General features: G+C 49.2%; 1 pseudogene; it reads right to left on the bottom strand.

The window, feature by feature from the left end:
- Nucleotides 1-1,311: 1,311 nt before the first annotated feature.
- LOC147665216 (large ribosomal subunit protein eL19 pseudogene) overlaps nt 1,312-11,700 on the bottom strand; it is a 62,111-nt pseudogene continuing 51,722 nt past the window's right edge.

Here is an 11,700-nt window from a genome sequence, read left to right as displayed (position 1 = left end):
CAACAAGGGACGTCACTATTGGGATCGACGTTAGGGAAGGTTGAGGTGGAACTACGGTGGTACGGCTCCACATGGGCCCTCCGGAGCTGGGGTTGAAGCCACCAGTAAAGGCCTGGGGGCACCAACCAACTCTGCGAGGCCCAAATGTACCCCAGGGTTGCAAGACCTCTTAAAACGGTCGCAATTGGGCAGGAGACACTCCATTTCAACATTCACTCCACTCCCATACCCCTGAATTAAAAAGAAGTAAAACTATGAAAATGCATAGCGGTATTAAAAGTATTAATAGACATATCCTGGTCCAAGATCACCTCAATGAAGCTCCCACAACACAAATGCAGGAACAACCACACTACTGGCCTAATGCGCCAATTACATTTTCCACATCTTAGATTGTCTGGCTTTGCTAACTATCCAACATGCCAGATCACAGATATTGTTTTACTGGTAAAGGCAAAGCTTAAATAATAAAAAGAAGGGCCCCCATCCCACCAAGGGCAGGTGGAGAAAAGCACCAAACACTCAAAATAGGGGTTAAAAAGAAGCTCTATAATGTAAAGTTCAGGTTTCACAGTAGGAAGTTTAAGTTGACAAAAAAGGTTCTAAAGAGCTCTTTAATATTCTGAATGTATGTCCAATTGTCTGAACCCATATCAGTCTCGCAATGTGATACGCAACCCAGATATTTCACCAATAAAATAATCTAGATGAGAAAGATTCTTGTTGTGCTCTTTACCTGTGATAAGCTGAATGTCAACGTTACCAGAAAAAAACACAGACAGCCTCATGGGAGCCTTCAGCTATTCACCCTAAATTTGATTTGGAGGGTGATACTAATACATCACAACATCCGGAAGATCAGATTACTCATTCACTGGCTAAAAAAAAAACCTCATTTAGGCCCTTTCACCATGCTGGCTTCCAATCATAAACCATGCCTTGAACATGGATCTGTGTCTCGCAAAATTGGTTTTATTTACTGCCTATCTCCATAACAGTTGACCATGAACTGACTGGCAATTGCTGTGCCAACACAGGTGTCCCCTTTTTTCCAAGATGCTTCGGAGATGTGTTACAAATACCATGAAGAATTCAACAGGGGCAACAAGTCTGTTGTTTTCATCTATTTTCATATATAATAAGATACTGTGCAAGATTGATAGATGTGTTTATATAGATTTCCTTCTCATCTGGGTACACAGGTCTTATAGGGTCATCAACCTGTGGGCCAAGGTCATTGTTGCTGAAGATAAATTACTGGTGGGCAGTGACTTTAGATGAAAACTAGGTTACATGATCTAAAACTAGTACTTCTTTTTTTTTTTTTACAGTCTTTAGTATCGATGTTTTATTGACACTGATAGAAGCTCACTATTTACACACTGGTAGGACAGACTACTTGTTGGTCTCTTCCTCCTTTGAGAGTATCTTTATGATCTCTTCCTTCTTGGCTTGCAGGCGTTCTTCGCGTCTCTTGCGAGCCTCCTTAGTCTTAGACCTGCGAGCTTCAGCCTGGTCAGCCAGGAGCTTCTTGCGGGCTTTGTCTGCCTTCAGTTTGTGAATGTGCTCCATAAAGATGCGCTTGTTTTTGAAGACATTACCCTTGACTTTCAGATAAAGACTGTGGTACATGTGGCGGTCAATCTTCTTGGACTCTCGGTATCTGCGCAGAAGACGGCGCAGGATTCCCATTCTCCTCATCCATGAGAGCTTCTCTGGCATACGCGCATTGGCAGTACCCTTTCGCTTACCAGTGCCCATGTGTCTGCCCTTTCTGCGAGCAAGCGTGTTCTCCCTGCATCGGGCACGGGAGTGAACCGTTACAAGCTTACGGATAATCAGACCATCTTTCACCAGCTTTCTTATTTGCTGACGAGAGTTTGCGTTGGCAATCTCATTTGTTTCATTAGGATCCAGCTATACTTTAAAACTAGTACTTCTGAACAAAGCATATATGATAGGTTGTGGTAGGCAAAAGAAAAAGAGGAGTAACAGTTTGTGGTTACTGCTTTTAACATATATTGAGCACCACAAAAGGGATCTTCGCTCTCCCCCCGGGCACACAAGGAAGATCAGCAGGTGAGGACTAATGGTTTAGAGCTGGGGATGAAAGGACTTGCAACACATCTGTGCTTTTGTGTGTCTTTCAAACACCCCAGACTTGCTCTATAATCTTATATTATTTTCAATGCTTTAGAAAGCTAATATAGAGACAGACATTTGTAAGGGTGCAGGGAGTTAGCGGAGTACTTTCACTGAGTTTCAAAGTATTCATGAACATAAGGATCAACTTATACGCACATCTGCCTTTGGTTTCATATGACTTTGAAACATTTTATGTTATTCCATGCCATGGTCTACAGGTAGATGGTGCTCTACTCAAAATCCCTCCGTCAAATTCAGATGTCTGTATGTATGTGATATTTGAATAGCATAAACCTAGCCGAAAGGCTGGGGAGCACTGTACAGGGTAAAACACAAACAGAGTTAATGAGTGATTGGAGGGATTTCTAGGTTTATGGGTAGCCAGTTACTTTGTCGTAAAGTAGTGTTCTTTAAAGAGGAGTGCTTTAATTTCATCCCTACATTGGAGAATGGTTGGGGAGGTCCTGATTGATATAGGAATGTCGGTAATGATGCTGGGTGTAAAGATGGAGAAGATGTTGGCTTTTTAAAAATAAACTTTTTTGCACCTCCTCAAGTCTGGTGATGTTCTAATCGCAGAATGATGTACACTTCTAACTGTGGTTTACTGTATCACCACACATGGAAGATACAGATGTCCTGACCTTGCTCCCGCCTCTACCGAGGAAAACATTGATTTTTATTGTATGGTTGAAAAGTTGTTTTTAAAAGCACAAATAAAAGGCATACACACACATCTAATCACAGAGTAAGTGATCTAGCATTTCACTTCATAGAGGAGCCCCCTCAGCTTCTCTATGGGAACTCAAAACTGAGAGTATCTATTGTCTGTGAGGTCTGGTTGGCTGGTGGATTAGTTTGAGGTAGTAAGTGAAGAGTAGTAATGCAACAATTCTTAACAATATTGTTTATTTTAATAATTTAAAAATAAACGCTGCTCCTACAAATCTATACTGAGCGAGTAATTCAAACATTGCATGAAAAGCTGAGCCACTGCACCCAAAAGTAACCAAAGACAGCATTGTGCTCTTGCTATGTCAATGACTCCTTGCTAGATTGGTTCTGTGGAAAACAATGGCATAGTCCGCTCTATGGATGATAAATAATACAAAATAGCATTAATATAGTTAACAAAGCATTTGTAAAAAGAACACAATAAAAGGACCTGCTTATTTCTTAAATGTTGATATTTATTCAGGAAATGCAAACCTGTGTAGATGAGCTGCACCCTGGCGGGGCAGCCAATTCCTTCAGCTTTGTTCATACAAAGCCAAACACCTTCACATATAGTTATGCTACACCGGCTAGCGCCTGTTCCAGGGCTCAGCTGCCACCAGGAACACAAATGGGTATAAGGCCCTTACACGGGCATTGTGCAGACAATGTGAGTGCACAGCAAAAGCAGCTTCATAGTGGCGCTTGAGGTGGTCACCTTACACACAAATACATTCACCTGAGACAATAGAATTCTTCTGCCAGCGAACTCAGAAGTCAAGGGGCAAAAATCTCTCAGCTCATTGCCAGAAACTCAATGGCTGTCCAGTGGCCTGAGGGAAGCATGCATGATGCTACCACAAAGCCAAAGACAATGAAAGATGACCCATTACTTCATTCTCTGTATGATGCAGTGCACTGATCCAAAATGCAAATAACAATACAAATGACCAAAGGCTGAAAGTGGCTGACCCAAAGCTCCTCCTCTATGTATTTTACCAATCTGTATGAATTATTAAGCTGGTGTGTCCACTACAATTGTTTCTAGGCCAGAACTAAAATAAAGCTCCCTATGGAATTGATGGATCAGATGACCGCTACATGTCTCTATAGTAAAATTACAGCCTCAATAGATTGGTTATACAATAGGGGATGATGGACGGAGCCTTTGAGCAAATCAAACACTCACCCCCAGTCAACAGATCTGTGTTTAATCCATCACCATTCTGTAGCTCACTCAGCCACCCCGGTTCAGACATGGCCATATGCAAATCAGTCTGACCCTGTGCCTCATGGGAACAGTCCAGCCCGAACTGCCAAGCCATGTCTTCCCTGGACCGTAAACAAGCATCCTGGGACCGGTTTTGGATTCATAATCCTCATCAGCCAGGCTATCTTGAATCCAGTGGCCAAGTGAGCAAGGGACTCACGTCTGAGCATACCCTGCCTACTTAGGGTGAACAAAGCGATACAAAAGGGGATGATGGACGGATCGTTTGAGCAAATCAAACACTCACCCCCAGTCAACTGATCTGGGTTTAATCCATCACCATTCTTTAGCTCACTCAGCCACCCCAGTTCAGACATGGCCATATGCAAATCAGTCTGACCCCGATAGATTGTTTAGGCAAAGGGCTACAATAGCTAGATATCAGTTACAATTAATGTGTAACATAAGACACTTCTTCCCCAAAATGGACCCAACACTTCTATTAAAATGTCTGAGTGATTTCATTGCTAAAGGTTGTCTGCGCCTCTAAGGTCCATCTTATATTCTGTTTCCTGCCTTTTCTCTGGACCAAGACTTTCACATTACTTCTGTTATACCCTCCCTCAATTGGTTACAACTTTAAGATAGTGTTACTTTCAAACCAGTCTGTATCACATCAAAATAGTTTATATAAATATTCAGAAATACCTTGCCCATAAGCTCCCCAAACAAAACTATAGGCAGTAGTTCCATAAGAAGGCACCTCTATAGCTGCAGGTTCCATGTTTCAGAAAAAGGACCACGTTAAATAAACTGTTCTTAGCCAAGACCTGCTCTTAAAATATGGAATACCCTCCTGCTCACATTAAACTTGCCTCATATATTACCCTCTTTACAAGGCATTTTAATGACCATTTACACCAATGCTCCACTATCTACATACAACACCACCTGTTACTGGCGATGGCACTAAATTAGTTCATGCACCTCTCCTTTTTAGGTCTCGCCTACGCAGCACACATGCACTGGTTAGGAGGAGACCTTTAGCCATGTGTCCCCTTTTTCACCCACAAAAGTGCACCCGTTCCATTGCCTTCAATAGCAACGAATGCACGTGTGGAGATTCACTTGCGGGAGCGAATGCCACCATATGGTAGCAATTATTACTCCTGCAAGTGAAACGCGCTGGCCCCCTCCTGCCCCCCTGATGCGGAGCGAGGCCCACGGGCCTCCCCCTGCTGCCACGCGAGCTTGTTTTATTCAGCCACTTGGGCTGTGTGGCATATATGGCATGATTTGTTGACGAGAGGCACTTTCTTTCAGGATATATTCAGCTGGCAGGCAACATTGCGCTGTACATAGTTATTTGGAAGGGACGTTTATGAATATTAAATGAGCACAAGCTACCTTCTCTTCTTCTTTCCAGGCCCGATCATTAAGTATTCAGTATCCCAGCAGCCACTGCTCTTCCCTTCAGACTGTTCTCTCAAGAAACTGGAAGGTACAACAGCGACTTCTGGGATATCGAATACTTAATGACCAAGCAGAGGGAAGACCAGGGCCTTGGCCCCTGTTGTTTAATTCTCACAATAACCAAAACAGTGGCTAATTTGTAAATAATATAAGTATCGAGACTCGTGTGAAGAGCCAGCTTGCATCAGTGTTCATGTGATCCTAAGTGATGAATGCATAAAGATTCAAGTGCTGAGTGCCCGGTTTGATTAACGAAGCCTAGATTTATAGCGGGGCTACGTAAATGTATTTGCTTTACCTTATGATACAAAGCAGTGGGGGTCCTTTGATTTTGATGCCTCTCTTGAGGAGGGAAGCTGGTTTTGATGCGCTGCTGTGTTGCAGGAGTGATTGAAGGGGAGAGTCGCGGCTGTGCGTGGATGGGGTGGTTTCTTAAATATAAATGAGCGCGAGCTTCCTTCTCTTCTTCTTTCCAGACCCAATCATCAAGTATTCAGTATCCCAGCAGCCACTGCTCTTCCCTTCAGACTGTTCTCTCAAGAGGCTGGAGCACAAGTTACTTACCTTCGGTAACGATATATCTGTAGGAAACAGTAGTTAGTATTAGATTTCTTACCTTAGAATATCCCCAGGCGTCAGTCTGGATCCGGAAACGTTTGCATAGCAGTACCCTTGCGCGTCGGTAGGCGTCGTCTGAGGCTCCGCGTCTGTTGTCGGCGCCGGGATGACATCGCCGAAGTACTTAGATGACGCCCTTGCGAGCTGACGCCAGTTCTTATGCACAGCTTTTCCATGCCAGAAACGCAGAGCCATGATAAAAACCAACACTGGTGCCATGAAACTAGGGCCCTGAAAAGGGATGACCTTAACCCTAGATATTGGTTTGCAGAACAGGGAGGATGGGTGGGGCGGTAAGGAATCTAATACTAACTACTGTTTCTTACAGATATATCATTACCGAAGGTAAGTAACTTGTGCATCTGAAAGAAACAGGTTAGTATTAGATTCCTTACCTTAGAATAGGTACCCCAGCAATACCAATCACAGTGGTGGGTCTGCGAACCAATCATCACACCAGAAAGTGCTGGAGAACGGAACGGCCGAAAAAGCCATCTCTGCGGACTTGGCTGTCCAGGCAGTAGTGTCTTGCGAACGTGTGCAGCGAGGCCCACATAGCTGCCTGACAGATGTCCTGCAAGGGGACTCCCCGACCCAGGGCAGTAGTAGCCACTGTGGCCCGAGTAGAATGGGCACGCAGCCCCACAGGAGGCTCCTTTTTAACCAGTGAATAACAAGCCTTGATGCACAAAATGATCCATCAAGAAATGGTCCATTTGTGCTCCGCCGACCCTTCTTAACGCCCACGTAACCAACAAAGAGTTGGTCATCCACCCGGAACTGGCGTGTGCGATCCAGATAGTATGAGAGCGCACGTTTTGGGTCCAGACGGTGGAGCCTCTCTTCCTCTTTCGAGGGATGCGGAGGCGGAAAGAAGGTGGGCAAGGTGATGGACTGCCCGATGTGGAAGGCTGTGACTACCTTGGGCAGGAAAGAGGGTCGCGTCCGCAACACAACTTTGTCCGGATGGACAGAAAGGAAAGGAGGTTGTGAAGAAAGAGCCTGGAGCTCACTCACTCTCATGGCAGAGGTGATAGCAACCAGGAACGCAGTCTTAAGAGTGAGGAGACGAAGAAGACAGTTATGTAGTGGCTCAAAGGGAGCGCACATCAGATAAGTCAGAACAAGGTTCAAGTCCCACTGAGGCATCACGAAAGGAACAGGGGGAAACATATGAGTGATACCTTTCAAAAAACTATTTACAACTGGGGACTTGAAAAGAGAATGCTGATCAGGGAGCCTTAAGAAGGCGGAAATGGTAGCCCTTAAGAGTGCCCAGAGCAGAGCCCTGCTGGGCAAGAGAAAGAAGAAAGAGGAGAAACTCAGAAAGGGGGGCAGAGAGTGGATCCACAGATTTTGCTGTGCACCATGCCACAAATTTGTTCCACCTGCAGGTGTGTACCGATTTTGTGGAGGGACGCCTGGCTGCCAGAATCACATTGCAGACTTCAGGAGGTAAGTCAAATGGCCTCAACTGTCGCCGCTCAATCTCCATGCATGGAGGTGGAGGCCAGACAGGTTCGGGTGGAGGACCGTCCCCTGCTGCTGCGACAGAAGGTCCTCTTGAAGAGGCAGACGAATAGGGGGATCGACTGACATGCTGAGTAGGTCGGGATACCGGTATCTTCGAGCCCAGTCCGGAGCCACAAGGATGACTTGGGCCCGGTCGTGCCTGATCTTCTTCAGCACTCTGGGCAGAAGTGGTATAGGTGGAAAGGCATACAACAGACCGCAGCTCAACTCGTGCCGAAAAGCGTATCCGAGCGAGTGCCGCCTTGGAAATTCCAACGTGCAGAGCTGATGACATTGCGTGCTCTCTTCTGTGGCGAATATATCTAACCAAGGCTCTCCCCACTGCTGAAAGAGACCTTGTACCACATCCGAGTTCAGACGCCATTCGTGATCCATCATGCACCGACGGCTGAGTTTGTCCACCCTGGCGTTCAACGAACCTTCCAGGTGTTGAACCACCAGGGTCACGCCCTGATGTTCCAGCCATTGCCAGAGGCACAGAGCCTCCTGGCATAGGGTCCACGACCCCACCCGCCCTGTTTGTTGGAGTACCACATGGCGGTGGTGTTGTCCGTGAACACCTGCACTACACTCCCCCCAGACAGAGGGGAGGAATGCTTCCAGTGCAAGCCGGATCGCTCGCAGCTCCAGAAGGTTCATGTGGAGTCGGGACTCCGCCGGAGACCAGAGGCCTCTGATCTCCGCCTCTCCCATGTGGCCCCCCAGCCCAGGAGGGATGCGACCGTCATAACTACGTGCTCTAGTTGGGGTAGGGAGAGGGATCTACCGCTGACCCAATCGCTGTCCGTGAGCCACCACTGCAACTGTCTTGCAGTGCCCTCCGAGATCAAGACATGATCGGACAAGTTGCCCAGATGCTGGGCCCACTGGAACTTCAGGTCCCACTGCAGAGCCCGCATCCGCCACCTGGCGTGATGCACCAGAAGGATGCAGGAGGCCATCAGCCCCAGAAGCCGCAGCGGCAACCTGACCGAGACTCAGGATAAAGGCTGATAGATCGGAATCAGAGCCTGAATATCCCGAACCCGCTGTTCGGGAGGATAAACCGAAACTGCGCCGAGTCTAGAACCGCTCCAATGAAGAGGAGCTTCTGAGAGGGACACAGGTGTGACTTCGGCACATTGATGGAGAACCCCAGCAGGTGCAGGAGGTCGGCCATAGTCTGGAGGTGGCTGACGACTGTCTGGGGCGAGCCCGCCTTCAACAACCAGTCATCGAGATAGGGGAAGACAGACACCCCTAATCTGCGCTGATGAGCTGCGACCACCACCATCACTTTCGCAGGTAGCATCTCCCGGGTCTAGGGCAGCTAAGACCTGAGCCAGAGTCAGCATCTTGAACTTCTCCTTCTGGAGGAAGCCGTTGATGTTCCGCAGGTCCAAGATAGGGCGAAGGCCCCCTTTGTCCTTCTTCGGGACCAGAAAGTAGTGGGAGTAACAACCACACCCTACTTCTGGCCCAGGAACACGCTTGATGGCCCCCTTGGCCAAGAGGGCCATAACTTCCTCTTGCAGAAGTTGCAAGTGATCCCCCGACACTTGGTGGCATTGCGGTGGCATTGCTGGAGGGGTCACCTCGAAGGGGAGGGAATAGCCCCTTTGGACGATTTGCAGCACCCACCTGTCCGATGTGATGTCGCGCTTGTGGAGGGGATGAAGAACCCTGCCCCCCACTGGCTTTAAATGGGCCTGAAAGCTCGGACTAGGAAGGCTTTAAGGCGGGTGCTGCGGGGGTGGATGTGGACTTGCCTCGCCGTTGTCCCCTGGCACCGCCACGGTGGTTACCACGTCCGTCACCACGCTGGATGTTAGTCTGCAGCCCGTGGCTGGCAGGACATGTGGGGGTGCCCCTTCCTTGGCCACGAAAGGAGCGAAAGGCAGCAGTTTGCAGGCGCAGGCCGACAGGCCCAAGGACTTGCCCGTAGCCCTGGAGTCCTTAAAGCGCTCAAGCGCACTGTCTGCCTTGTGGCCAAAAAATGCAACGGCCATCAAACGGCATGTCCATAAGGGTGTTCTGGACATTAGCCGAAAAATTGGCGGACCTCAGCCAGGCGTGTCAGCGAACAGCCACCGTCGTTGCAATCGCCCTGCCTAGCGAGTCCACACCAGGAACACGGCGACCCAGGAGTACGTGGTTCTACAACCACTGTTCGTTTCGGAAAATAGACCGAGAGTTATCGGCTTATAATTGATTGCCTTCGGTGCTCCTGGGCTTACTACTTCAATCACTACAAGTCTGGGGAATCGCGAGTAACACACACGTAATCCTTGCTATTGACTCATGTAATCCCTGAGACTCCATACTCCTCGACATAGGGTGCTGATTCCTTGCCAATCATCGTAAAGGTCACGGGCCCGGCCGGGTCGGAAATATCACCGGCTGAGCGACCTCCATGCTAGACACAGCCACGTATAGCCCTGAGGATTCCAATTAGCGATGAAACACGTGTCGGCTGGCTGTTTTACAAAATAAAAGAATTTAATCGGACTGTCACCTTACGGGAGATCCCAGAATATTCTGTTGCTTTGTTGCTTTTTGCATTGTATATGGACTCATATACGACAATGTATTTTCATGAGGGTGCATAGGGTATTCCTTTTGTTAGCGAGTCCGTGGTATCCAGCCCACATCGAATAGAATACCGCGCCACATCTCGCCCCTCCGCAATGGCTTGGGCGAGTTTAAAGCGGGCCTCCTCCGGGCATTGTGGCAGCATATCCGTGACTGTGTTCCACAGAGAGTGGGTATAACAGCCCAAAAGGCAAGCAATGTTGACTGACCGCAACCCCAAACTAAGTGAGGAGAACATCTTTTTCCCGTACTGTTCATACCTTTTGGATTCCCGATCAGGGGGAGCTGTCGGGAATGCGGTCTGGGAATTAGAGGCCTGGATAACCAGCTCTCGGGGTGGGGTGGGTGGACAGGAAACAAGGGTCGTCCGGTGCCGGGCGGTGGCGTCTGACCACGTTGCTATCTACAGGGGGACCTGTAGCGGGCCTGGACCAAGTGCCCAACAAAACGTCAGTTGAGGCATTGAACGGCAGTAGAGGCTCCGAAGAGTTTGCCTGCGGTTTGAGGACCTCAGTGAGGAGGTTAGTCCTCATAGCCGCGACAGGGAGCTCAAGAGACAAGGCCTTGGCTGCCCTTGTCAACATCACACTGTAGACAGCCCCCTCCTCCGGAGCCACGGTAGGAGGAGAGACAAATCCAGTGTCGGGCGAAGTATCCAAACCACTGGCCTCCCCTAGTTTACCTGCCCAGTCCTGAAAAGACTGGCACTCACGTGCCAGAGGGTCCTCAGACCCCTCCCAATCCACCTCCCCTCCATCTCCTGGTAGTCAGGTTCAAATGATGGGGCCGGATCATATAAGTATTTCACTTCTCTCTGCGTCAATCAATGCCGTTCCGACGTCAGAACCGGATCGAGGGGGGGGATCGGGGGCGACACCCTAGGAGTCGATGCCGGCGGAGGCGTTGTTAGGTCGACCAGCGGCGACCCGGATCCGACGGATCTGGCGGGGACCTGAGGCCGAAGCACCCGACGGCGCCGGGGCCAAAGCACCCGGCCCGCTTGGGCTCCACTCGGGACCGCTGGGCCTGAAGGCGCCGCGGAATCCGTCGGAGGAGTGAGCGACCTCATGGCCATGAGGAAGGCATCGATCTCCTCCGGCGTCGAGTTCAGCCCAGGGACCGGCGGGTATGGAGCAGGCCGCGACGTCTGCGGCTCAAGGCGGAGCCCCGTGGGCGGTGTCACCCGAACCCCCGGCCGAGTCACGTGAGCGTCGGGAAGAGTCAGAAGAGCGGTGTCGCTTCTTCGACTTCTTGTGCCTCTTACCTGAGGACTTGGAGCCCGACGAGTGTTGTCGACTCGCCGAGCTGTGATGACTCCGGCCCCGTGACCGGTCCCTCGACCTACTCCTGGACCGGGACCTAGTAAAGCGCTTGGCCGACTGCCAGACCTCGAGGCACTTACGGGATCGCTCCCGCCTAGCTTTCGACGATCTGGC

The sequence above is a fragment of the Lissotriton vulgaris genome, unplaced genomic scaffold, assembly GCF_964263255.1.
Source record: "Lissotriton vulgaris unplaced genomic scaffold, aLisVul1.2 SCAFFOLD_827, whole genome shotgun sequence".
NCBI classification, from domain to species: Eukaryota; Metazoa; Chordata; class Amphibia; order Caudata; family Salamandridae; genus Lissotriton; species Lissotriton vulgaris.
Note: the sequence above shows the minus strand (reverse complement) of the source record. Positions and strands in the feature narration are given on the sequence as shown.